This window comes from Molossus molossus, unplaced genomic scaffold (genome assembly GCF_014108415.1).
Source record: "Molossus molossus isolate mMolMol1 unplaced genomic scaffold, mMolMol1.p scaffold_m16_p_23, whole genome shotgun sequence".
Lineage (NCBI taxonomy): Eukaryota > Metazoa > Chordata > Mammalia > Chiroptera > Molossidae > Molossus > Molossus molossus.
The window spans coordinates 24,298,148-24,323,029 of record NW_023425359.1 but is presented as its reverse complement, the minus strand read 5'-3'; the positions used below and the strand labels follow the sequence as shown (position 1 = coordinate 24,323,029).

General features: G+C 49.4%; 1 long non-coding RNA gene across 1 annotated transcript in view; it reads left to right on the top strand.

Moving 5' to 3' along the window:
• LOC118640667 overlaps positions 1-22,860 on the top strand; it is a 50,173-nt gene extending 27,313 nt beyond the window's left edge. The window contains exons 2-8 of the long non-coding RNA XR_004961434.1: positions 4,691-4,819; positions 16,375-16,551; positions 19,365-19,467; positions 20,656-20,996; positions 21,134-21,166; positions 22,161-22,249; positions 22,733-22,860. This is a non-coding gene — a long non-coding RNA (uncharacterized LOC118640667). The remainder of the gene's footprint in view (positions 1-4,690; positions 4,820-16,374; positions 16,552-19,364; positions 19,468-20,655; positions 20,997-21,133; positions 21,167-22,160; positions 22,250-22,732) is intronic.
• Positions 22,861-24,882: the final 2,022 nt, after the last annotated feature.

The window sequence follows — 24,882 nt, the reverse complement described above, 5'->3', positions numbered from 1 at the left end:
AAACATGCACACCCCAACATGCTCTCATTTCCAGACATGGCCTTCCAACATCTCATATCGTTTTTTAATAAAGAAAAGACTGTGTGTGTGTGTGTGTGTGTTTCATGTTTACTCGATTGTCCGGAGGATCTGTATTCCAGGAAATAAGGATTTTCTGCCTAAAACGTTAGCGCCCATAAACAGCCTGAGATCACTTTCAAACGGTCACCGGTGGGAGAGACGACTGCGTTCAGCCAGCGTGTGTTGAGTGGCCAGAGAGCGCCCTGAGATGTGAAATTAATGCTCGTTTTCTCACAGTTTACGAGGGTGCTGCCGGGACCGGCTCTGGCCCCTCGCGGGGTGAGCGGGGTTCTCGGGGTGAGCGCACAATGGTGCTTTGTTCCCGGCCCCGTTCTCGCGTGCGTTACTGTTTCAGTTTCATCTGTCAGCAAGCGTCTGTTTACCCGGCTTCCTGTTATTAATGATGGGAAACAGGTTTTCTTGAAATATACGCGAGACTTTTGAAGCCCGTGTCCAGAGACTTCCAGGCAAGGCGCGGAGGAGCCCTTCATGTGGAAACCAAGCCACCAAGCCGGAAACGGGTTCGAATACACCGCGGCCTGGCCTGGCTGACGACTTCTGATTTCTCACAGAGGGATAAAAACCACAGAAAGTAAGGTCCAGCCCCCTCCCTAGACGTGGAGATGACAGAGTTGGGGACTTTGTCAGCCAGGACAATTCATCAGCAGGTCACTGTCCACGTTTTGAACCCTTCGGTCACCCACTACCATGTTTCCAAAGTCAACTCAAAGAGGAAGGTGCTCAAAGACAGCGAGAGATACTCTAATGGAAAGATTTTCCCCGAAGAGATGGAAACACTGCCCTGGGTACTGGTGTGTGACAGAGCTTTTCCTGTCGGAACATCTGGTCCGGCCATCCCGAGCTCTGTCTTTGGGATCTCAGCGAATGTACTTGCATACTTGCATGCCTGAGACGCAGAAAGGAGCAAGACATCTGGAAACTTGAGAAGAAAAGGGAACTAGTTGGGGGAGGGGGTGTCCGGATTAAAAAATGCCGCTGTTAACTGGGCTGTCAGTCAAGCTACGAGGGAATACGGCAGAAAGAACCAGGAGCCACTGGTGGGAAATTAAAAGACTTCATGGGCCACTGTCAAGCGGAGAACCGTGAGCCCGTCACGTAATACGGATGGGGGCTTTGTGCCCCGAGATCCGAAAATGTCACCCCGTGCAATTTCGTAAATCAGCCATTTCCAAAAATCTTTTTCATTCGAGCCCAGTAAGTCTCTCTGACTCTCCCCTCTCTCTTCGGTCATTAACGTGGGGTTTGGCCTCGAAGTTTGGCTTTCATCAGCGACATGCTCCCCCCGCCCTCCAGGCCCCCTTTCTAAGACCCTCGAATTCTGCTGAGCAGCTGGAAGTTGCAGGAACGGCAACCTGACGAGGGACCGCCAGCCCCACTCCCACCCTGGTGCCTCAACGGTCCGGGCCCTGCCTGAGCGCCGCGCCCAGAGACAAAGGCACAAAGACCCCATTTTTCTCGGGGAAAGCAGATTTCATGTGCAGAACACCAGTGAGGAGCACGGGGCGGACACACACGGGCGACGGGACCGAGGCAGGACGGCGTGTTTCAAGAAGACTGGACGCGCATTCGATGGCGTCGAACCCTCACAAACGTTGTTTCACCTAAAAGTCTTCTCAGTCTGCAAAATGACATCGGGTGGCAAGACATTTTATTTCTGTCAAGCACATGGCTGAAAAGGAGTCCAGGTCTGCAGCTCAGCGCAGAGACGCTAATTACATACCACGGCTGCATAAGAAATGAGCTCCGGCTCCCATCCCTGCGCCGACCCGAGAAAGGGGGAAGGCAAAACACAGCCCCGTTGAATCAAAGGATTCGGCGAGGTACTATTAAACCTTCTGAATACGTGTCCTGTGAAAAGACTCCCCTCCCCGCGGCCCCAGAGTGTCATTACCGGAGAGGCGGTGAGTGGTTTGTGGGAGATGCAAACCCTGGCATCTCAGCCTTGCCAAGCATGTGGGCCGTGGCTGGTGAGCCCGGGACTTGGCTTCCACCCCCTCTGGCACGGCACGCCAGGGCCGTCTTCTTGGCTGGGCAGAGGGGCACAGAGGCGGTACTGCAGACACAGAAGGGTCGTCCGTCCCCGCAAGAGCACGCTTTTCCCGCTGCCTGACCCACCTCTGCCAGGGCGACCCTCAGAGATGAGCAGGGAAAAGAGAAAATGAGCTAGGGAATTCATGTATCACATTCCCACAGGAGAACGGAGGGGGATGGGAGGAGGGCAAAGCCTGAAGTATGACTTTAAAACAAGCTTTAATGCACGAGGACCTTGCCCACCTGCCCTCCAAGGTGTGTCACTCCGCTGGGTGCGTGTGTTTCTGCCATTTCATTCCCGCGCAGAGCAGGCTCAGCGGTCTGTGGAAAGTGACCGCGTGGCCACGCCGAACGGGACACTTCCGTGACAGTTCCAGTGGACTCTTTGGTAGCAGGTAGTCTCACTTGCTGGGTTCATTCAGTGAGCCCCTCAGCAAATGCTCCAGGTGATGATGAGGCAGCTCACCTCCGTCCCGGCCATTCAGGGGCACTGTTCTCAGCCGATGGGTTTGACGCTTCTAGAATCATCCGAACGGGCTTCATATATGTGGGAACGTGCTAGACCGGTAACACGTTACGATGTAGTTTGTGTAGCTGTCAGGATTGAGAGGCCGAGAAATTGCCCTGGGAGACTCTTCGCATAAAAACATTTCACAACACATTTTTCAAAAATTGAGAAATGGTTTGTACTCTGCTATTGCCTTTCAAGCTCCCACGATTCTTAAGTGTCTTTTTTTTTTTAAATGTATTGATTTGAGAGAGAGGAAAAGAGAGAGAGAAAGGGAGAGAGCGAGAGAAACATCGATTTGTTGTTCCACTTATTTCTTCATCCATTGGTGGCTGCTTCTATGTGCCCTGACCCGGGGTCGAACCGGCAACCTCGGCACATGGGGACGACGCTCTAACCCACTGAGCAACCCAGCCAGGGCCTTTACCATTTCTTCAGCTGACGGGAATATCAGAGAGAGAGAGAAGAAACTAGCAAATGATACCCTGACTAGTAGGAGACCCCGAGGAAACGAGACTCAGGTGACCCCTAGGGCCCCTCAGATGTTTTACACAAACCCCTTATTCCCACGACGATGTCTGCGTCAGGATGGTTCTCTCCCTCCTTCCCAGTCCCCTCAAAATACTGCGCAGCCTTTACAACAGGAGCTTCTGGTCGTAACCGGTCACGCTGATAGTTCGTGCGCGGTGTTGACAGTGATCCGAGTGCCCCAAGCCTTCACCCGTCTGCCCTCAAAACAGAGCTGTGGAGTTGGGGGGCATCACTCTTCACACATCAGTGAGTCTCTGGGCCTCAGTTTCCCCATCCAAGATGAAGAACGTGGCCAGTCCTAGGACAAGGCTGGGCGTGAATCTGCAAAGGTGGCGTTGACGCCAAGCCGCGGGGTCCCCGGGTGCGGAAGGGGAGGAGGGTACGGTGTCCGTTGTGCTGAAAAGTTGCGAGTCTGATAGGGAGAGCCACTCGGCCTCACGGACAAAGCTAGGGGGTCCCTGGGAAGTCAAACGGTACATCGGGCAAGGACGGCGAAGAGTCCGTGCCCGTGCCCGCCGCCGTGCCAGCGTCCTGCGGCAGCTCACCCCGTTCTCTGGGGTCCGGATTTCCAGGTGCGCCTGGTGTTGCGCACTCAGTCTTTCTCCCTGGTCAGCCTCCGTCCTCCTCGGCCGGTGTGGACGGGACCAGTGGCAGCCACCGTGACCCAAGTGATGCTGGAAACTGCAGCCCGTCCCCCCGGGACCGGGGTCCTGAGGCCACGGGTGGTTCCGCCCCGTGCCCTGCCTTCCGGCTTCCTGAGCTGCCCGGAGCACCCCACCCAGGTGCCAATGAAGCAAGAGGAAATCAGGGGGCGGGGGGAACACCGTGTTATGTGGAAGACACTCAGGAAAACGCCGTCTTTTCGAATGGAAGTCACAGAAATGCGTTTCTGCAGAGAGGACACGGGATGTCCCGCCTGAGGGGGTCGACAGACATCATTCTGACCGGTGTCTCCCCAGCATTACTCAACAAAATACCAGGGTTCCCTAATTCACTAGCAAAAAAGGAGAGACACGTTTGCTTGTCTCCATTTACCCAGTCGAAAGGGAGACACCTCTATTATCAGGGACCGCGTGAATGATATAAAGACAACATAGTATCATTCAGATAGATTAACTCGTCTCTTTTTGTGAAATTAAATGATAGATAACAGGCGGCAAATACATTTGAAATGTTTGGGAATAAAACCTAGATTTATTTAACCAAGGTACTGACATCATTTAGTAATTTCAAACCTTTCCCCGTGGGAAATGCATCCAAGTGAAACTAATTCTCATCATTAATTAGCATCAGGGAGGTAGCCAAATCTATCTGCTTTCTCCTGGGTCTCTGACAAGACGTGTTTTATGAGGGGTGCACCCCAAACAGTGCTTTCTGGGGCCAAGTAGTAGTCCTAGAGAGAGAAAAATGCAGGATATGAGAAGTTGGCAGACCGCTGTGGATGGTTGGGTTGGAAAACATTTCCCTAAGAGGATAAACACAGATTTGAGCACGTTTGCCCGGCGTGACCTGAGGGACACGTATCTCTTTCTGTTTCAGGCCGGAGTGTTGGCAAAGTGACCAGCAGATCCTTGCAGGGACCGAAGGCGGTTTCATCGACACGGAGGCAGAGAGAGCTGCATCTCCGATGATGCTCCGCAGCGTTGAGAGGGACGTGGCCCGGCCCGGGTAAGTCTCCTCGGGCCCCTGGAGCGCTCGGTTCTGTCCGCCGCAGCTCGCTCCCCCATTCTCTCCCTTCTCTCGGCCTCGTTTGAAATCAATGTCGTTTGCGGTTCTTTCGGGGAATGCTGGCCACATGGCTGAGGGCAGCCTTCTGAGCGGACGACTCAGCCCCTGTCAGTGGGTGCTGGGAGCCAGGGACCCTTCGCCCGTGCCCTCGGGGCCGTTTGTCTCGGGGCTGCGTCCAAACAACAGTTTCACCTTCACGCCTTCGAGCGCAGACGGAGCCCTTCAGGACCTCTGGGGGCCCACCAGCCACGCACGATGTAGATACTGGGAGCCTCTGGAAACATCCCCTGGTCACATCGGCAGAGGGTCCGAGCAGTGTCTCAAGAAGGACCCGCAGGGAGTGACGGCCTTTAAAAGACACAGGACAGTCCCAACTGGGAGAAACACGGCTGTGTGTCTCTGGACCATGTCGCGGTCCCAGCAGCGCTGGCTTCTTCTCGAGTGTCTCCGGGAGTTGCTGCTGGCCTCTGGGGAGACTCGGTCAGGGGTCCCCAAAGCTGCAGTAGTTAAACAAAAACAAACAAACAAACAAACACACAAAAGGTTGCCCGGCCAGTGTGGCTCAGTGGTTGAGTGTCAACCCTGCACCAAGAGGTTGCCGGTTTGATTCCCAGTCAGGGCACATGCCCAGGTTGTGGGCCCATCCCCAGTGGGGGGCGTGCAGGAGGCGGCCCATCGATGTTCTGTCTCATCGATGTTTCTATCTCTCTCTCCCTCTCTCATCCTCTCTCTCTCTAAAATCAATAAAGGGGAAAAAATTTGTTTTTTAAAGAAAGAAAAGCAAAACATCCTGCTTTGTCCAGTGGTCAGACAGACCGGAAGTGGGGTTAGACATGAGAGGGGTGGAGCGAGGGGTTGGAAGCTTTAGTTTTTGTTTCTGCGGCGGCCGCTGGATCGGCGGCGGCAGTCGGGCAGTTGAAGGCGTGGCTGTCACTGGGGGTCTGGTCGAGGGTCCTGGGGACTGTCACAGGCCGTCAGCCTTCCGTTGTCCTCGCTGTCCCTCCCCACAGCCCTGGGTTCCACGTTCCACTTGACCCCGTCTCTGTCTGATAGTTCCAGGGATTACTTTCCTTCCTCCCACTTTCTTACCTTTTCAACTTAAAAAAAAAAACTCACCTGAGGATGTTCTTCCAATTATCTTCAGATAGAGTGGGGGGGGGAGAGAGAGAGAGAGAGAGAGAGAGAGAGAAACATCCCTCTAACCCCACCCCCAGTGAGCAACAGCTCTTGTCTTGCTCCATTTTACTCTGCAGTCGTTTTACAGTTGTATCGCACTGCAAAGCCCGACTAGTTCAATCCTTTATTTCAACTTCCTCAGGGTCCTGTGAAACTGAAGATGTCACCAAACTGCGGGACATCTAATCTAGTGAGTCAATTATTCAGGATTCAAAACACACACGTTTCCTGAGGGGTGCGGGGCCGTCACCATGGACAAGAACGGGTGGCGTTGCGGGTACAGACGGACGGGACGGGTATTCTCTGGCTGAGCAGTCGGGGCTCCTGGGTCTGCAATAAGGCCAGGTTCAACCACACGGGCATGGCACCCTGTCCCAACCCTTGTCCCAACCCCCACATTCGCACGTGTGCTGTGAGGCTGGTTCGTGGACTGCGTTTGCTCAGGGAGCCACACCCCGCTCAGCATAGCCAGGTCCTGCTGTCTCGGGTGGGGGGGTGCCGACGTGAAGGGGGGGCAGTGCTGTCCTCCTGCTTGGCGGCAGGGATCCAGAACTGGCCACCTCTCGGGCGCTGTCCTTGTTTGCGGGCGAACCAAGGCACCCGCTGTCCGTTTACAAAGAACATGCACCGACTGTCGTACCTCAGCGGCGAGGGACGAGAGCCTCAGAAAAGCGAGACATTGTTCAGCGGAAGTTTTCGGTTCATCTCAAGCACCTGTGAACAAACATGTATCAAGAGGCACCGGCGAAAGCGCCCCAATCACGTCACCTTGCAAACTCTCGCCTGGAAACGCGCCCCTCGGTTGGAGCTTTGGCGTGACAGCTGTGGAGTGTCCAGGACCTGGGTCCTGTTGGAAGCAGCAGAGGCTGAGAAGGCAGCTGTGCTTGGTGTGAGGCTGCGAAGTCACCGTCCAGCTCGCCCTACTCGGGCCCCAGTGAGCAAAAACAGCCTCAAATCGAGGCGCTTGATAAATCTGTATCCCGACACTGTATTTTCTTTTCTTTTTAAAAAAATCCTCACCCGAGGACTATTTTTTCCATTTATCTTTTTTTAGATAGAGTGGAAGGGGGGGGAGAAAGAGAGAGAAAGCGATGTGAGAGAGACACATCAAGCGGTTGCCTCCTGCACGACCCTGACCAGAGCCGGGGATGAATCGCAACTGAGGTACGTGCTGTTGGCTAGAATCGAACCCATGACTCTTTGGTCCGTGGGCCGACGCTCTAATGGCTGAGCCAAACCGGCCGGGGCCCAGCACTGTGTTTTCTTTGAACTCGATGGACGAGGAACAGCTCTGGGTTCAGCCTCGCTCTTGGGTCTTGTCTCTGTGAGACCAACTTGAGCCGACACCACGTGTGAACACTCTCCGAGGCTGTCTGAGTCCAGTGGCACTTTGTCCCACGCCTCTGTCCCCGTGGCCATCCAGTTCCACCCAGGCGAGTGTCCAAGCCTCCACCTTCCCCACGACCACTCCCCCGCACAGGTGCGTCCCCACGGCCACTCCCCCGCACAGGTGCGTTCCCACAGCCACTCCCCCGCACAGGTGCGTCCTCACGGCGCCCACCGGAATGCTGTCGCCATGGCGCTCCGCGGGGAGGCTGACCCTGTGATGACAACATTGTGTCCCTTCCTTCCTGCAATGACCTCACTGTCCTCCCGGCCTGACACCTGCCACCCTTCTGCCGCCGAGCAGCTGGGGCTCCCGTCCTGCAGCGGGAAGTCAGCGCCTCGTTCCCAAGAGCCCTCATTGTTCCGAGATTTTTCTGGCTGCTGTGGGACTTGGGGACTGGAGAACACAGCACTTCGTACCCGCCCCAGTGGGGGACCAGAGGCAGAAGTGTGACTTGTCCCCGTCTGCACCGCTTACGGGAGTTGGATGTGCCTTCGTGCCAGTCACACCTGAGCGCTGGGACCCGAGGCAGGCGAACTGCAGAGAGTGTTCGTGTCTCGGAGTCGCCGCAGGCTCCCCACCCACAGCTCCCCCACGCCTGGTTGGTGGGGGGACCCCCGGCTGTTTCCGCAAGTGCTCGCCACTCCGGAGGAGGCTCCGCCTGCTGCTGTCTGAGCAACTGGAGGAGAACCGATGGATCTCAGTCCAGCGGACTCTCGGTACCGCGCGAACTGCTACGCCCCCTACTGGCCCACGGGTCTCCCTTAACAGAGATTTTCAGGTGCTTATCATTTGCTGGAAATCAAGAGATCTCCAAGAGAACCGCGGAATTATTAAGTGTCAGGCAAACCCAACTGTATTTATGTCCGGAATAATTGTGTGTTTCCGAGCCAATCACATCGACATATTGTTGATTGAGAACGCTTTTATTCTTTAAAGGAATCAAGGGAAGTAACGACGGCATGAATTTATCTTTGAAATGGCCACAGGCACTGTTGTCTTCATAATAAGAGCACGGGTCCTTTCTACCCATCAAGTTAGAGACAGACTCACGGAAAGAGAGCAGGCAGCTGGGGTCGGACGAAGACATTGCGGGGACAATGATGGAGCAAAAAAGAAAAAAGAGAAAGAACTCACGGATGTGGACACCAGTGTAGTGATTGCTGTCGGGGGAGGGATGGGGAGTAGAAGAGGGTATGAAGAATAAATGGTGATGGAAAAAAAAATAAAGAAAAACATCTAAAAAAGAGAGAGTGGAATGAATTCTACTAGCATCCTACAGTTACCTTATTAACCAAAATTATTACCAGTGATCTCCCTGAAGCAAACTGGTTTGCATAACTGTGCAAAAATGCAATGACATGGTTTTCACTGAGTCTGCAAATTTTCTAATGGTTTCCTCTTTCCTACACTTCCTCCAAAACAGCGATATTCCCCATTGTATACGTATCTCTTACCTTCCTCTCCGACTTCATTTCATATTTCTCTTTGCTTGATTATTTCTTCTGGAATTGGACACTCGCAGTGATTACATCTCTCTCATAATTTAAGAGTTGATTTTAGATAATGACCTATACCTTCTACCCTCGTGTCTGTAATCTCTGATATCCCCCCCTAATTAGAGATGTTTTTCCTCTGTTTTCAACAACGCTGATTCTATCTGTACATCAGCATGTTGTCGGGTCCGTGCATCTGTTCCCGTGATCACCGAAGACACTGAGTTCCCCGAGCATTTTACAGCTGCAGCGTATTCGGAAGACAGAGCACTGTGGAAGCCACATTTGCTTGTGCAGTTGTTGGTCTGCATCCCGTCGCTGCGCCCGAAAATCCTCTTAGGAGCTTGGCCTCGGGCTGAGCCTGTAGCCATCAGCGTTGATGGAGTCCAGAGAGGAAAACGCAATTTCACAATCAGATCCAAAACGTGCAGTGTCTTCCCTCTGTCTTCTGTGACCACGGACACCACTCGCTTTTGGGCTCAATCAAATTCACTTGTCATCACTCTGCACGGAATCATGGGAAATTCCACCTCCGTCCTGGGTGGTTCCGGGACATTCCTAGATAGATAGATTCGCTTTAGAATCAACAGAGCAAGATCATTTCTGCAGGATGGCATTTTCACACGTCACTTGTGTCTTGCAGAGGTTTGGGTGACACATCGGTGGTGGCCTCCCGTTGCCAAGAAATCCACCCTCACGACGGAGGCAGGTGGGACTCTCATCACGGGACTGTGTTGAGCTGGGGGAGGTGCGGAGAACGCCTGGCCCCCACTCTCCGACTGCGCCCCGTCTTCACTGATATGCCTCAGGTGGGTGACATTCGGTGAGCAAAGCCTCCTCAGAGCCTCTCCGTGGGCGCCCACTTCGGGGTGGCAGCCTCTTGTCTTCTGAGTACGAGCCACTGCCTCAGGCCAGGAGAGAGGCCCGGGGTGCTGACCTCAGGCTTAGGTCCCAATGCCGCGTGTTAGCCCCCCGATGGGTGATTTGCAGAACTGCCCGGCGCGTTTGGATTGCTTTGCTTTGCGCCAGAAATGCTGCCGAGGAAGCTCTCTAAATTGCTCGTTTTCTTTTAAAATCATGTTCCAGAGAAGTCTCAACCAGAAAGTGGACTTTGGGAAATGCGTGATGCCATATTTTGTTACATAATAAAATATTTCAAGTCAGAAAACAGGGACACGCGACAGACGATTTATGCATAAGAGTTTTCCTTTAACTACTCAAACCTGACTTCAGCCGCTGATTATCAAGAGTTTCCCACCCGACAGCATAAGTGCGACAGAATCACAATGTTATTTTGGGCCATAAGACATAGTTCTTTCAGTCATCCCCAAAATTTCCCCTAGAAGAGAAACCGGAAATAGTACTTAAATATAATGAGAAAAAAGAGAAAGATAGAAATGGTATTTATACTATTAGACTCAGTCTTGGTGAAAATATTCCTAACTCAGTGTCTATTTACAAAAAAAGATTATTTTTCCTTTTTAATATAAAAAGGAATTGAAATGTAACTGCTTAAGACCTCAAGTTCACTGAGTTCTGGAAACTAGCCTTACCATACTGTGGTCCAAAAACAATATATGTTTGCGACAAAAATGTCACCAGGTTCCACACACTGAGCCTCCGAGACTGTGCAGATCACAGCCGTTCATTCTTCTCGTCCAGTTTCCAGAGAGTAAGTGCGGAGAATCTAGTACGATGAGACCTCCTCACCTCCTATTTCCCTTGGAATGTCATCTGTACATTGAAATTTACAATTTAAAGTCCCGAATTGTTAACATTTCCCGAGTTCTTCAGTCATTCGGAGATGTGCACAGGAGAGAATTCACTGTGGATCACATGGTTGTGGCGTGTATTTTACAGATGAATCTCTCAGGTTCCTCCCAGTGAGAGAGAGAGAGAGAGAGAGAGAGTTCTGGTGAGTCTTCTAAACAAAACATGTCCCTATTCTTTAAGAAGGAAAGTGTATAAAAAAGACAAGCAAACTACAGTGTTCTTAATTTCTAAGCTGCAAATGCTACCAGACTGGAAGTCTCATTACTTTAACCCCAGATGTGTGTGCTTTGGCCACATGTTTTGAGCGCTACATCAGCATCGAGTAACCTGAAATTGCAACAGGGGGAATTCTGCTCAGCTGATCAAGTGCATGTTGCTTTCTCTGTGGTGTTCCCCAAATGACGGACGGTAAAATCTGCCTTAGCTTAAGGCAGGGGCACAAAGTCGTCTCCCTCCTGGGCTGCAGACGTTGGCACGGCAAGACCACAGGGACAGTTTTATCTGCATTGCGACGGAAGACCAAGACGTGTTTACGGGGTTCCTGTCTCCACGCCAGGGCTCGTGGGTCTTCAGGTCACAGCCTTCCAGAGCCGGGCAGTCGGACGGCACGTCACCCGACGGGCACCTTGTCCCAATCTGTTCCCACGACTTAGTTAAAAACCCTGCTAGTGCCCTTGGGCTCATTCTTCTCCTTTGCTAGAAAAATTGAGCGAATTCTGTCTTAAACCTGGCTTATGCGTTAACCTAATCACGCTGGGGAAAAGGCACGCTTTGGTTTATGTTAGCTTAATTCATTTAAACCAGTTTACACATGTTTTTCCTTGTTTTGTTTTTGTTTTTGTTTTCCCTGCAGTATCCCCTCCACACTTGTGTTTGTTTGTAGGGTTGTAACCTTTCTTATATGTGACTTGATACACAGTATGTTATGACAATATTAGATATTGAATGTCTGTCCATTAGGGACTTAGATGTAAACTATTCTTCTCTCAAAGCAAAGTGTTTTATGTGAAACTGATACATAATAGAGTTTCCTGTCACAGACTGTTTATCCCAAACTAGGGTTTGATCTCACCAATGCACCAAAACATTACCAGCCAGGTCATTTCACTCTTTAAAACAGCCCCTTTGGCCTGGCTGGTGTGGCTCAGTGGTTGAGCATCGACCCTGCACCCAGAGGTCGCCGGTTCGATTCCCGGTCAGAGCACATGCCCAGGTTGTGGGCCCGATCCCCAGTGGGGGGCGTGCAGGAGGCAGCCAGTCGATGTTCCCTCTCATCGATGTTTCTGTCTCTTTTTCTCTCCCTTCCTCTCTCTCTAAAATCAATAGAGAAAAAAAAAAGTAGCCCCTTTGGAGGAAGTGATTGATTGTTATTGATAACCTTAATTCAAATCCAGTGTCGGTTTATGGTGACACCCAAGTGTGTCCTTTATTGTTCACCGATCGATCAGGATTTCCTTGAGTTGTTCTACATTCAGGACATCCTGTGGAATTTTATTTTTTATTTATTTATTTTTCTTTATTGATCTTAGAGAGAGGAAGGGAGAGGGAGAGAGAGAGAAGCATCGATGAGAGAGAACATTGATTGGCCACCTCCTGCATGCCCCCCCCCCCCACCCAGGGATCGGGCACGTGTCCTGACTGGGAATCGAACCAGCGACCTCCTGGTACAGGGTCGATGCTCGACCACTGACCCACACGGCCGGGCTCCTCTGGAATTTTACGTCAACACGAGGGCATTTCCAAAGGGGTTTCAGAGGAGCAGCTCTCCTCCTCCGAGGGAGGCGGCTCCGCTTTCTGCTTCCACCCCAGGCAGGAGCACGCGTGGCCTCCCGCCGAGGGCCGCGCCCCTTCAGCGCTCAGTGCGCTCTGTGCGGGAGCCGCCGGCCCCTCGGCTGACTTTGTCCGGTGATAGAAGCACCTGCTGTATGTAAGCTGCAAAAAGACTTCAGAACGCGGTTGGAAGCATTCACGCAGATTTGGCAGAACGTGGAGGCTTTTCCTTATTCCACGTGTCCGGAGCGCACTGCCGCGGGCCGGTGGGTTCCGTGCGCCCTGGAGCCTGGTGCACGACGTCGGGCTCGGCGGCCCTCGTCCGTCACTGCTTCCCAAGGTTCTCGCACCTCTGCAGGGGCTGCACCTCGGCTGTGATCACACCCTCGGCAGACGGCTGAGCTGCCGTGGGGACAGACCCCTACCCGATCGATGTGCTGAGCCCTCCGGGGGGACGTGCCCGGGGGGGGGACCATGCACAGCCCAAAGGCAGCGGACTTCCCTTGTGTGGCCTGGTCACCGAGAGCTGTGGCTGGAACGCAGACGCCCCCACAATGACCCCTGGCGGACCAGCCCGCCTGCCCTCCGGGTCTTCAGGAACCGCCGCTTTTTTAAAACCCAAGCAGCACCGAGAACGACCTCAGAACCAGCTCGGCACCTGCACAGAACAGGGTTTGGAGAGTCTGTCCTTCCCCGTGTTCATGGACTGCCCACGAGTTACATTCCACGTTTCTGTGCATTTAGAATAGATTTCTGTTTGAGGAATCGGGTGTCTCTCTGCTGGCGTGTGCAGATTGGGTTGGGGGGAAGCACCGGGGTAAACCATAGCAAAATCCAAACCAGCGTGAGAGTTCACTGACCTAAATATCTATGTTAATAATGCACGTTGGCAAAAATCTCTCACAATATGTTGTTAATTACATCTCATGTGGATTCAATAAGACTGGAGCTTTTTTGCATTTTTTTAGGCTGTCAATCCAACCATGGAAAGCTGGGTCGAGAAAATGCACTTTTAGGTCAGCTGTAGGTTTCTTACGTTTCTGCAGGTAATAGTTTCTCCTGCATCCATGTTTCAGTCTTCATTTCAAATGCTGAAAAGAAGCTTAGTTTTTTTTTGTCGTTGTCGTTGTTGTTTTAAGGAGGAGGAGGAGGAGGCAGAGAAGGAGGTGCCCAGAGGTTTAAGAACTATATAAAGAGTTTAATTTATTACAAAATAGAAAGCATTCAAGTCCGTGCTGGGGAAAACAGCACAGGAAAACCCCACAGAGCCAACTTGCTCTTCAAAGGAAAAGTGATGGAGGGTTATGTGTTATGACAGTTTGAGATCAAACGTATTTGCCGGTGGCTCTGGGGACGTGGGCGGGAAGGTCTGGCTGGAGAGACCTCCTGGCACAAGGGTGATGACAGTGATCTGAAGGAACTGCCCAGGTCCAGGTTCTTAAATTCACTTTTTTAAACAACAAAGAAGCAAACATAGAGATGGAAGTTAGAACAGGGGATAGCGGAGTTACTAATGAAGTTCAGAAGTCTAGGTATTGCCTTTTGGTTGAAGCAACATAAAAAATAAACTCAGAGGATGAACCAAAACTCAGACAAGGGCTGGAACACCGATGCAGGTCTTGAGGGTTGGGGAGAGACGGTCCGCTTGGCCGGTGTTCACTGAGCTCCTCAGAGAGCAGGAAGGGGGGACCCCGTGAAAGGGCCCAGCAGGAGCCCCCAGCAGGAGCCCCCAGCTGGCCTGCGCGCACTCGGGGGACCCAGGAGATGCACGCACATTCCCTAGGGATCCGGTTCCTCTTTTATGCGACAAAGGGATTCAGTTATACCAGGTGAACCAAAAAAACCTAAAGAATTGGAAATTCAGCTACTAATCTACTCTAATAGGAAATATAATCTTAGAATATGGCTTATAATAAAGGAGCTAGAAGGACCTGGAATACTTTGTCAGCATAGGTTTCTGAAATCATTATTAATTTAGGAGGTACTTCTTAAGATTCCTTGTTGTGAGCATGTATGTTCATGCTTTTAACTAAATGGAGGCGAAGTCTAATGTAGAGCCCCGCTCTGCTGCTGATCTATAATCAAAGAAGCAGTGCAGATCCATTTCAAGGACATCCTATGTCCTATTTCGTATCAGGTCCTCATCTTGATATTCTCTCACATTAAACCATAGACTTTCATAACTTTAAAGTCTATGAAGGAAAACAAAGAGCAAGCGATCTTCAAGGGTTATTAGTTTGTTTTCCGTTTTCTTAAGGTAAAACCACTGTCAGGATGGTACGGTGCCCACTGAGATGGTTCAGTGCCCACTTCCTTTCTCCCTCCGTTTCTTTTCCATTTCAGTTTGCTCAGAAAAATGTCAGAAAGGGTCGCTTGAGAGAGACCCGTTCTTTCTTTGTGCTCGGGCTCCGGGGTGTGGGTTCCGCTCGCGTCTAAACCGCGGAGCGAGCGGCCGGTTCTCCTGGGGAAGCGGAGGCTCGGGTTCTGGAAGACTTTCCAAGGTTTTGTAGCAGCACCCGGAACGCACTCTGGCAGGAATTGCAGGGCAACCCCTGCAGCCCGAGCGGGAGAACCACCCTCCAGACGCAGCTCGTCCAGCAGGAGGGAGCGCACAGGCCGGGGGCACACCTCCGTGGAGCAGCCTCTGAAATCCTCAGAAACACGAAGCCGAGAGTGACAGCCGAGTGACAAGCCCAGAGGACAGGGACAAAGGCGTGAACGCAGCCACCTGACGCCCCTGCTCAGACCGTCTGCGCTGAACTATTTCCTCGGAGGGAACCGCTCCGTCGCAACGGCCACTGGAGACTCGTCTCGCGCAGCTCCAAGAAGGGACGTGGTCTCCGTCCACCTCCCCCCGTCCTGTGGACACATAGGCCGTCCCAGAGAAGAAATGCCATGTTATGGAAAAATATACTGTTTACAAGTATATAAATATACTGAATGCTAGGAGACATCTGTTTTCTATTGCTCAGTATGCTGTGTGTGTTTTTTTTCCCATGATTTCTCCTAAAGTAGTCCAGACTCGTGATAATGGGTGTACGTTTAATCTAAAAGTTTTACTCTCCAGTTCTGTAAGATGGCTTTGGTGACAACAGAGCTCCGCACACATCGGAGCGCCAAATAGCACCGGTTGTGTCTGGAGTAAATTGCTCTATTTAAAGGGGGTAGGTCCCGGCCGGTGTGGCTCGGTGGTTGAGTGTGGACCCTGCACCAAGAGGTCGCAGTTCGATTCCCGGTCAGGACACATGCCCAGGTTGTGGGCCCGATCCCCAGTGGGGGGCGTGCAGGAGGCGGCCCATCGATATTCTCTCTCATCAATGTTTCCATCTCTCTTTCCTTCTCCCTTCTTTTCTTTCTAAAATCCAAAAGAAATAATAATAATAAAGGTAGGAAGTTGGGGGCCCAGCTCCTGCCCAGGCTGCTGCCCCGAAAGGAAATGCGAGTGGACCTATTGGTATTGCTCGGCGCCAATAGACATTTTTAACTTCTTCATACTAATTTTTTTAATTCCCAAAGAAATGATCATATTTACCTGGAGTGCCCAGCAGAATGTGGGAAACTGTGGAACCCACAGGTGCTCATTGAAATGGATCCTGATGCTCCCCTTGTCTACTCCAGTGGCAACCTTGTAGTTTGGGTCAATAGAGCCGTGTGCTGTTACAGTTGCCTTTAAATCGGTGTAAGTCGGCAACATTGTGTATGGTTCAGGTGGTCTCCCGGAGCCGGCCGAGTGCAGAGCTGAGGCCATGAAAGAAACTGTCTGAAAACAAATATGTGGGTCAAAAAGCTCCACTCAGCAAACTATTTTTGTTACCCTAAAACGACCAAGAAACGGGGAGTGTTCTTTGACCAGCTATTGCCAAAATTATTATTTTCCTTTTTTTTTTGGCCAGAAAATAAAAGCTGAAAATAGACTGAAGCATCAAGTATTTTTATAGCTCTCCATCCAGATGACGGGCTGCTCTGTGAATCGCGTTGCGTGCCGCCGGCCGTCCCCGGGAAGGACGGGTGGCCAGCTTCTCGCCCGGCTGGCATATGTGAAACGAGTTGGAAGGTGCTCAGCCTTCTAGGTAACTTTTATTTGTTGTTTACTGGTGAGAATTTCTTCTTTGGGGCAATAAGCAGAAATGAAATGTAACATTAAGAAATGCGATTTGCACCCTGTTGGTGTGGCTCAGTGGTTGAGCGGCGACCCCTGCACCAAGAGGTCACCGGTTCGATTCCTGGTCAGGGCACATGCCCAGGTTGTAGGCCCATCCCCAGTGGGGGCGGGCAGTGGGGGCATCGATGTTCTCTCTCGTCAATGTTTCTCTCTCTCTCCCCCTCTCCCTTCCTCTCTCTGTAAAATCAATAAAGAAAAAAATTTTTTTAAAGAAAGAAATCCAATTTGCACCACACGTGGTGGGCACAGGTGAGCAGGTGTGCACGAGCGTGCGAGACAGCCATGCACAAAGATGAGGTCAGACAACAGAAGTCGCCAACTCTTAGACGGCTCAGTGCCCAGTTAGGTGGTTGATACAGACTGAATTTAATGAAAGCAATGGCATTTTGGAAAAAGAAGGCTCTAGAATACGTTCACTTAGGGTATTTTTTAAAGCTCTTTCTAAAAGTATGTTTTTGGGTAAAATATCTTCCCTAAAATAATTTTAGTAAAAAAAAAAAAAAAAAATCAAAGAAGGCTAGAAAACTGCCTTCAGACCAACATATGGACAGCATCTTACCTGTCAGTACCTACGCCTGTGTGTTTCATGAAGTAGGCTGTGGAGGGCATTTTCCACTTGCTGAGATTTTTAAATAAATATTGATCTTTATGTTCAATTGATGGAGTTTTGGATAATGTAGCTCTGTAGATTCCCCTGTCTCCTCTGGGGCTCAGTGAACCGCCGCGAAAGAGGTGCCAGAAGCCAGGGCCACAGACATGGGCACAACGTGCTTAGACTTGTCTCTGCGTTCAACCCTGCTCGTTTCTACCCTGTTTTTTCTAGATAGCTCTCATTCTTTAAGGATGATTCTGTTTTCAAGAAATTCCTTAAGGGTACCAAGTTAGGTGCCGAAAAGTAGCGAACACGATTGATTCACCAGGACTGGAGTCAATAAACGAAGATGATTTGTACCTGTGTTTAATGACACTGTTGACGTGCATTCCGGTAAACAGTCGATTAGCCCGGTATCTGCCCTGGGCACCCATCCAGCAGGAATATTACATTCAACGTTTAAATGAATTGTGTATTTCTTAATGCAAAAAAAAAAGAAAAAGAAAAAGAGAAAGAAAGAAAGAAAGAAAGAAAGAAAGAAAGAAAGAAAGAAAGAAAGAAAGAAAGAAAGAAAGAAAGAAAGGAAAGGAAAGGAAAGGAAAGGAAAGAAAAGAAAAGAAAAGAAAAGAAAAGAAAAGAAAAGAGAAAAGTGAAAGGATTGAGAAGTACAAATTGGTAGTTAAAAGATAGTCACAGGAATGTCGATTACAGCATAGGGAATGTAGCCCACAGTATTGTGATGACTGTGGGTACTGGAAATATCGGGGGGTGGGGAGCGCTCTGTAAAGTGTAGGATTGTCTAACCACTACCGCGTACACCTGAAACTGATACAAAAGACCATTGAATGTCAACTGTGATTGAAAAATAAAATTTAAGAAAACAAAGAAAGAAAGACAACCCAGCCTGGGAGAGTTGACAATTTGTGTGGAAAGAAACTTTGTTTCTTACTGTGAACTCACTTTCTTCTCTCTCTCTCTTTTAACATATCACAACTTCTGTGTAACTGTTTTTGGAGGAGAAACAGTTACAAAGAATATAGTGGGCAGTTTAAAATGGCTACAGTGTCTGGATTGTGGCTACACATTTCATCAGGATCACCCTTAGGTTGGCACAAACATGAAGCAACCCCTGAATGAAGTCTTTTGTCTTTTCTCTCCTCAGTTATGATTTCAGTGAATCGAGCTGCCCCGAGTTCCTATTGTTCAAGGAACAAACTGTCCTATTAATATTTCTTAAAAGAAAAAAAGCACTGTGAGTTGTTAACGAAACACTGGGTCTGGGCCTGTTTTTTGGTTGAAAATGTAGAAAGAAGGAAATATTAATTAAGCCCTATAGAATTAGTCCCTTCGACTAAGGAAATTAAAAGTGGAACAAAAACTACAAGAATTCACAGACTCTCAGGTCTAGAAGAGGTCATCAACGTCAATGCATAAATCTCTTAGAGGTTAGACAATTAATCTAAACATATCAGACGACGTATATTTGATGGATAACTGTGCTGGGGCATTCCATTTTTGTAAGATCTATTGAGCAATATGATATGTAACTGTAATGGACTCTTGACTTTTGGCTGGGACCCCCACCTGAGCCCACAGGTCACCTGTGGAGAGAACACAGTGGCCTGCTGGCTACATTAGGTAAGGTCTCGCCTGGCCAAGTCTACGTTAGATTATTCATTCTTAGAAAAACATTCTTATAGAGGGAATTTTGCTGGAGCAAACCAAAGTCCATGTATTGAGTATCAGAACTCAACATAAAAAATGTGGATAAACTTTCATATTTTATATAAAATAAAAGTATTTCATATTTTATATAAAATAAAAGCCTTAAGATAGAAGCTTTTGGTAGAAATGCAGCAAGAAGACTATATTTAAAATTGTCAAGTTCTGCAAATCTCATTTATTTTAACATTTCTATGTAGACTAGAAACCTAGAAAGTTATCAGAATTTATATCATAACTTCCTTTTTTAATCCCCCCAGATTGTACTTTGTGATACATTTTTTTATTTATTATTTTCATCCTTCCTCCACCATCCTAATCATTCAAACATTCATTTTATTACAAAGTCAGTGTTTCCTAAAAGCTCATGGGAAATAAAATTGCATTATATACATTGTTTCACACAGGTTGATGCAAAAAACATTTGGTATCCTGTTGATTGAAGGAACAGATGCTTGCATAATTTCTGAAGCCAGAAATACATTCACAATATCCTCCAGAAATAGTAAGGTATGCAAATAACATCATTAGTGGGCAATGAAGTAACAAAGCTTGGGAGGCTTGAGGTTGTAGATTAAATTTTGAATGGAGCATAGAAAATCTGAAAGATGTTATCAATATTCTAAAAATATGATCGTAACACTCAGCCTATACTGGAATGTGACAGAATCATAAAGTAATATTTGATTGTCTTACATAAAATAAAACCCCCTGGCATGTGTTTTTTTTTTTGTTTTGTTTTTTTTTTTTGATTAACCCTATCTGGTGTCCTCCACTGAGAAATTTTAAATAGTCTGTATGGGCAAGAGCTCTGCTATCTTTTCAAAAACTGATAAGTTTTTCTTAGGAAAAAAGTATTTATTTTCTACTATGCACATATGACTCTTAATTTTCCAAGATTAATTTACATGTTTTAAAATAACAGTGGAGCCCTGGCCGGTTTGGCTCAGCGGTTAGAGCATCGGCCTGCGGTCCGGAGAGACCCGGGTTCAGTTCCCGCTAAGGGCATGTACCTTGGTTGCAGTTTGTCCCCGGCCCTGGTTGGTCGTGCGGGTGGCAGCCACTCGATGTGTCCCTTTCACGTCGATGTTTCTCTCTCTTCCTCTCTCCCCCTCCTGCTCTCTCTGAACAAAAAATGGAAAAAAAATGTCCTCGGGTGAGGATAAAAAAATAAATAAATAAAATAAACAACAGTGGAATAATGCAAGTTGTGTTACTGACATGGTCATGTTTACTGGGGGTTAATTTGGAAATTATTTTGAATATCAATCAACAAGACTATCATTTTCAAACTGAGGGATTAATTAACTATTCCTGTGGAGACTTAGATCAAGGAGGCTGTATTTCTCCACTAAAATAAACACTGCGGCCCTCAGCGTGGGCTTGGTTTGCGGAGTCGCCATGGTTGTACGAGCGACTTAATGGCTTTTCATTATAAAACGAGAAAACACACTTCAACTACGACTGGAGTTTTTCACTCCAAACTTGACGCTACATTTGAGGCCCTTTTCTGTTTAAAAAAATGTGTGTGTTTTTTCCTATAGAAGAGATATTTTATTGTAAGTTGATTCTTTAAATGATTAATTATTCATGAAGGAATTTGTTTTGAAAGCTCAATATAATTTAACTTCAAAATAAGCTCCATTTTGGGAAAATATAGTAATGTATATATTTTCTTTCTTTCCTTTTTTCCTGCAGGAAGAAGTCTAAACGTCAGAACGAGGAAACACAAATATTTTTCAGGTAGACAACCCCTGAAACATTAAAAATAAAAGCAAAGTTGATGAATGTTTAAAATTACGATACCCGAGTCTAATTCTGTGTAGCAGCATCGAAGCTCCCACCTGTTTTAAAGTAACTTCGGCCATAAGCTGAAGGACAAGACCTATCTTGAAGGGCCATCAGGAGAAGTCACCCGGGTCCCCGACTCTGCATCCCTGCGTCGGGTGCGCCGCGGGCTCCTGTTCCGGAGAGTTTGCGGTTCACTGTGACCTGTCTTCCCGGGGCTCTCCCCGCCCGTCCCCGGTAGCACCGACCGGGTAAGAGCCTGTGGGCTGCTGGCCACACTGGGGGTGTTATTCTGCTGGGCTTCTTTTTTAAAAGGACATGTCTGAGGCTCTTTAGAAAAGAAACCTAACATTTCTCTCTCTCCTTTTTATCTTCGCTGTGGTTGAAGACAAAAGGCATTCGAATCTTCGGAGATCGAGATGTAAGTCTCTGTCCCTTAAATCATGAGAACCATGCTACCCTTTCCAGAACATCTATTACAAAGGATTATTTAGAAAAAAAACAAAACAAAACAAAACATTGAACTAGTGTATGTGAAGATGACGCATTTTTTATTTTTTTCCCTTTATTGATTTTAAAGAGAGAGGGAGAGAGAGATAGAAATATTGATGAGAGAGAACATCGATGGGCCGCCTCCTGCATGCCCCCCACTGGGGATCAGGCCCACAACCTGGGCATGTGCCCTGACCGGGAATCGAACCGGCGACCTCTTGGTGCAGGGTCGACGCTCAAATGCTGAGCCACACGGGCAGATGACTTTATTACCCACATGGTACGTAGGCAGTTAAAGCTGGGAGAGGGTACAGAGCCCAGCCCACGAGTGGTGGTCCCGTCCACGGACTCGGCCCGCCCTCTTCCCTGGTATCACACGGGGCAACCCAGTAAAGTGCACTGTGGACGTTGCTGCGTGTCTCATACACGGAAAACCTCCACCCACGTCAACGTAGTTTGTATATATACACTCTCTCCTAAAACAACGCTTTGGTCCAGCATGTGATAATAAATCGCTACTGTCAGAAAGATGAGAGAAAGGATGTCGAACCTTCTCGGCTCGTCCATGTGGATGTTACGGAGGCTCTTTCATAAAAACCTCGTCCATTGGAATAAACTGTATTTGAGGCACTGTCCAGCTTTTCAACAAACAACACGTAGATATTGATGTCTGTGGACGCTTCCAAAGATAAACACGGTAGAGATGGCTAGGACGTAGATTTCCAAATCTTTCCAGAAAATACAGTTCTTTTAAAATTATAAGGGCTCAGCCCTGGCCAGTTGGACTGATTTGTTTGTTTAAAAAAAAAAAAAAAAGACTTATAAATTCCTCACAGTGCATTTGGGGACATAGATATATATGGGTATTTGTTTATGTCTAAATCCTGTTAAAATGCATATTAAAAATTGGTCTGTTTTTTCAGTTGCTAGTAATGTGGCCCAATAGTCCAGAGGTTGCCCTGGAGATGCTCTCTCCCCAGAGGACATTCAGGACACTTCTATAGAGCGAGCTGTGAGTGACTGTTTCCAGTGTTCGGGGACGGGCACCCAGAACTGCTTGGGGCCCCCCCGCAGTGGGCAGGGCTGTCTGGGGTGCCAGTCTCTCGCCGTGGGCGGGTCTGACCAGCCAGGCTGGGTGTGCCCTGGGCTCTCCATGCGCCTGGCCAGTCCCCACCTCTTGGGTGTTGTCCCTGTTCCTGCCGGAGCAGCCGGAGTCCGTCGGTCACAGCGATCACTGCCCAGAAGGAGCATTTCTGTGCCCGGATCGTCTGTATGGTGGACGCCGCGTGCTGGACCATCTCCTGAGATCCCACGTTCTGGGTGGAGGAGGAAGTCCTCTGGGAAGGTGTAATGGACGTGGAAAGGGGTCACGCGGCGCCTCATTTACCACGGGTTTCCGAGCGCCGTTCCCTTCCAGGGTGGAGTGTGAAGAGGGGTGACCCGTGATGGCATTTTTCCTAACGCAACATTTTCCATGATTCATGTCCACGGACAGAAAACGGAGCGGGTTAAGCTGTAAATCTCCTCCCGGCTCTGCGCTGCCCCTAACACGTTCGAAGGAACTGGAATGAAGAATGAACGAGGCTCGTGCCCTTCCACGTGTCCAGATGGCGCCCACGTGCACGCTCGATGTAGGTCAAGGTGCCCTCGCGCGCGATGTAGGTCAAGGCAGCTGGCAGCGGGGCGGGCTGGAGATGGACCCGGAGATGCTCTATTTCACACACTTGCCCTCGGGGGGCCCGGCGGAGGCAGTCACTTGAATTAACTACAGGTCATCGGACCGGAGAGTGGTTCTGTTCCCAGACAGACAACCTCAGCCTCCCGAATCCCGGTGGCCTTTGATGAGGCGCACCCCCCCACCTCCCCGTGCACCCCGTCAGTTCACGTTAGGTCTGCTGGATCTGAACGTGCCCTTCTGTGCGTTCTGTGAGCCTCTTGCTCCAGGCAGAGGAATTGCTTTGGTTTATTTACGACCTGCTAACCTTACGCAAAACCGAAATGCCGACTGTGCTCACAGGCCGGAGGAGGAGGCATCAGGATGAAAATCAATCTCGCTGCGATGCAGGTTGGTCTTCTGCCCACACGACCCTCCGATATTCCGAGGAGGAGAGTAGGCAGGTATTTATCCATCCGTGGCCTGTCGCTCGCGGATCTTTCCATTCAGGAAAAGCTACGCAAGAATGAAGATCACGACCATCCACTTTGAATCGGGAGTTATGACCGTGCTCTCTCTCCCCGCAGAACGTGAGGTCTCAGCACTGCTGAGTCTCAGTGTTTTAAGATAGGGTCCTGCCCTGGCCGGTTTGGCTCAGCGGTTAGAGCGTCGGCCCGCAGACCAGAGAGGCCCAGGTTCGGTTCCCGCTAAGGGCATGTACCTTGGTTGCGGTTTGTCCCCGGCCCCGGTCAGGGTCGTGCGGGTGGCAGCCAGTCAATGTGTCTCTCTCACATCCATGTTTCTCTTGCTCTTCCTCCCTCTCTCCTTCCTGCTCTATCTGGAGATAAATGCAAAAATGTCCTTGGGTGAGGATAAAAAACAAATTTTTTTAAAAGTCAATAAAAGCATTTAAAAAAAAAAAAAAACAGATAGGGCTCATTGCCAGGACTAAGTCATGAGAATAGAGACAGAATTAGAAGAGGTGAGCTCATCACTGAAAGCAAACACGAATGAGCAGAAAACCGAGTCGAACCAGCAAGGACAATACCCTTTCTCTGTGGAGCAAAAGTGGGACCGCAGGGCCCTCCAGTTCAGTCTGCTCTCTGACACACGCGTGTGCAAGCAGGGACACAGACCCGGGTCCAGTGGTGGGAAGTGGTATGGCTGCTCAGAGAGAGGTTTGCCGTTCAACCAACCACAACCGTAAAACATGCCTCCGCTCGAGTCCGAAGAAAAGGAAATTAGCTCCTGTGTGTACTGCTGCTATTTTATGTGCACAGGACGCTTAATGTCTCACTGTTATAAGTGAATTCCTTCATAGTTAAGAACGTCACGTGAATTATATTCTGCAAAGGATTTTGGGGGAAGTATTTTGAAGAACAAGTAAGAACACACTACGCAATGGCTGCAACCACCCTCGAGCTCTGCTGATTAGTGGGCCAAATGCCTGTCTTCTGTTAATTCAGAATACACAGCGCAGTCGTTCATGGTCGTGTCCCTCGCGTACAAGTGTTAGCAGGTGCAGCAGGAGAGGAACAGGCACTGTGGAAACACCTGTGTACTGACCTGGTCCAGCAGCCAGTGGGCAGGTACAGGCCAGATGCGCCTCCCGTGGTCCTTGGTAGAGCAAACAGATGAGACCCCGGGCCCATGGTGGCGGTTCCCCACCCCCCAGCGGCACAGAAATGCCTGCTGATAAGGAGTTCCCCTAAGGAGTTCTATTCTGGAGGGGAAAATCTGCTTATTTCAAAAGAATTAAACAGCAACATATAGATTAATCGCCGTCTTATATTCTAAGACAAGTTGATGCCTCACTACATTCGTATACCCAGTAGACCCCGAAAACCACTCCTAAAAAATCCGGTTGCAGCCTGGCCAGTGTGGCTCAGTGGATAGAGCATCGTCCTGTGGACTAAGAGGTCCCAGTTCAATTCCCAGTCAGGGCACATGCCCGGGTTGTAGGCTCGATCCCCAGTGTGGGGCGTGCAGGA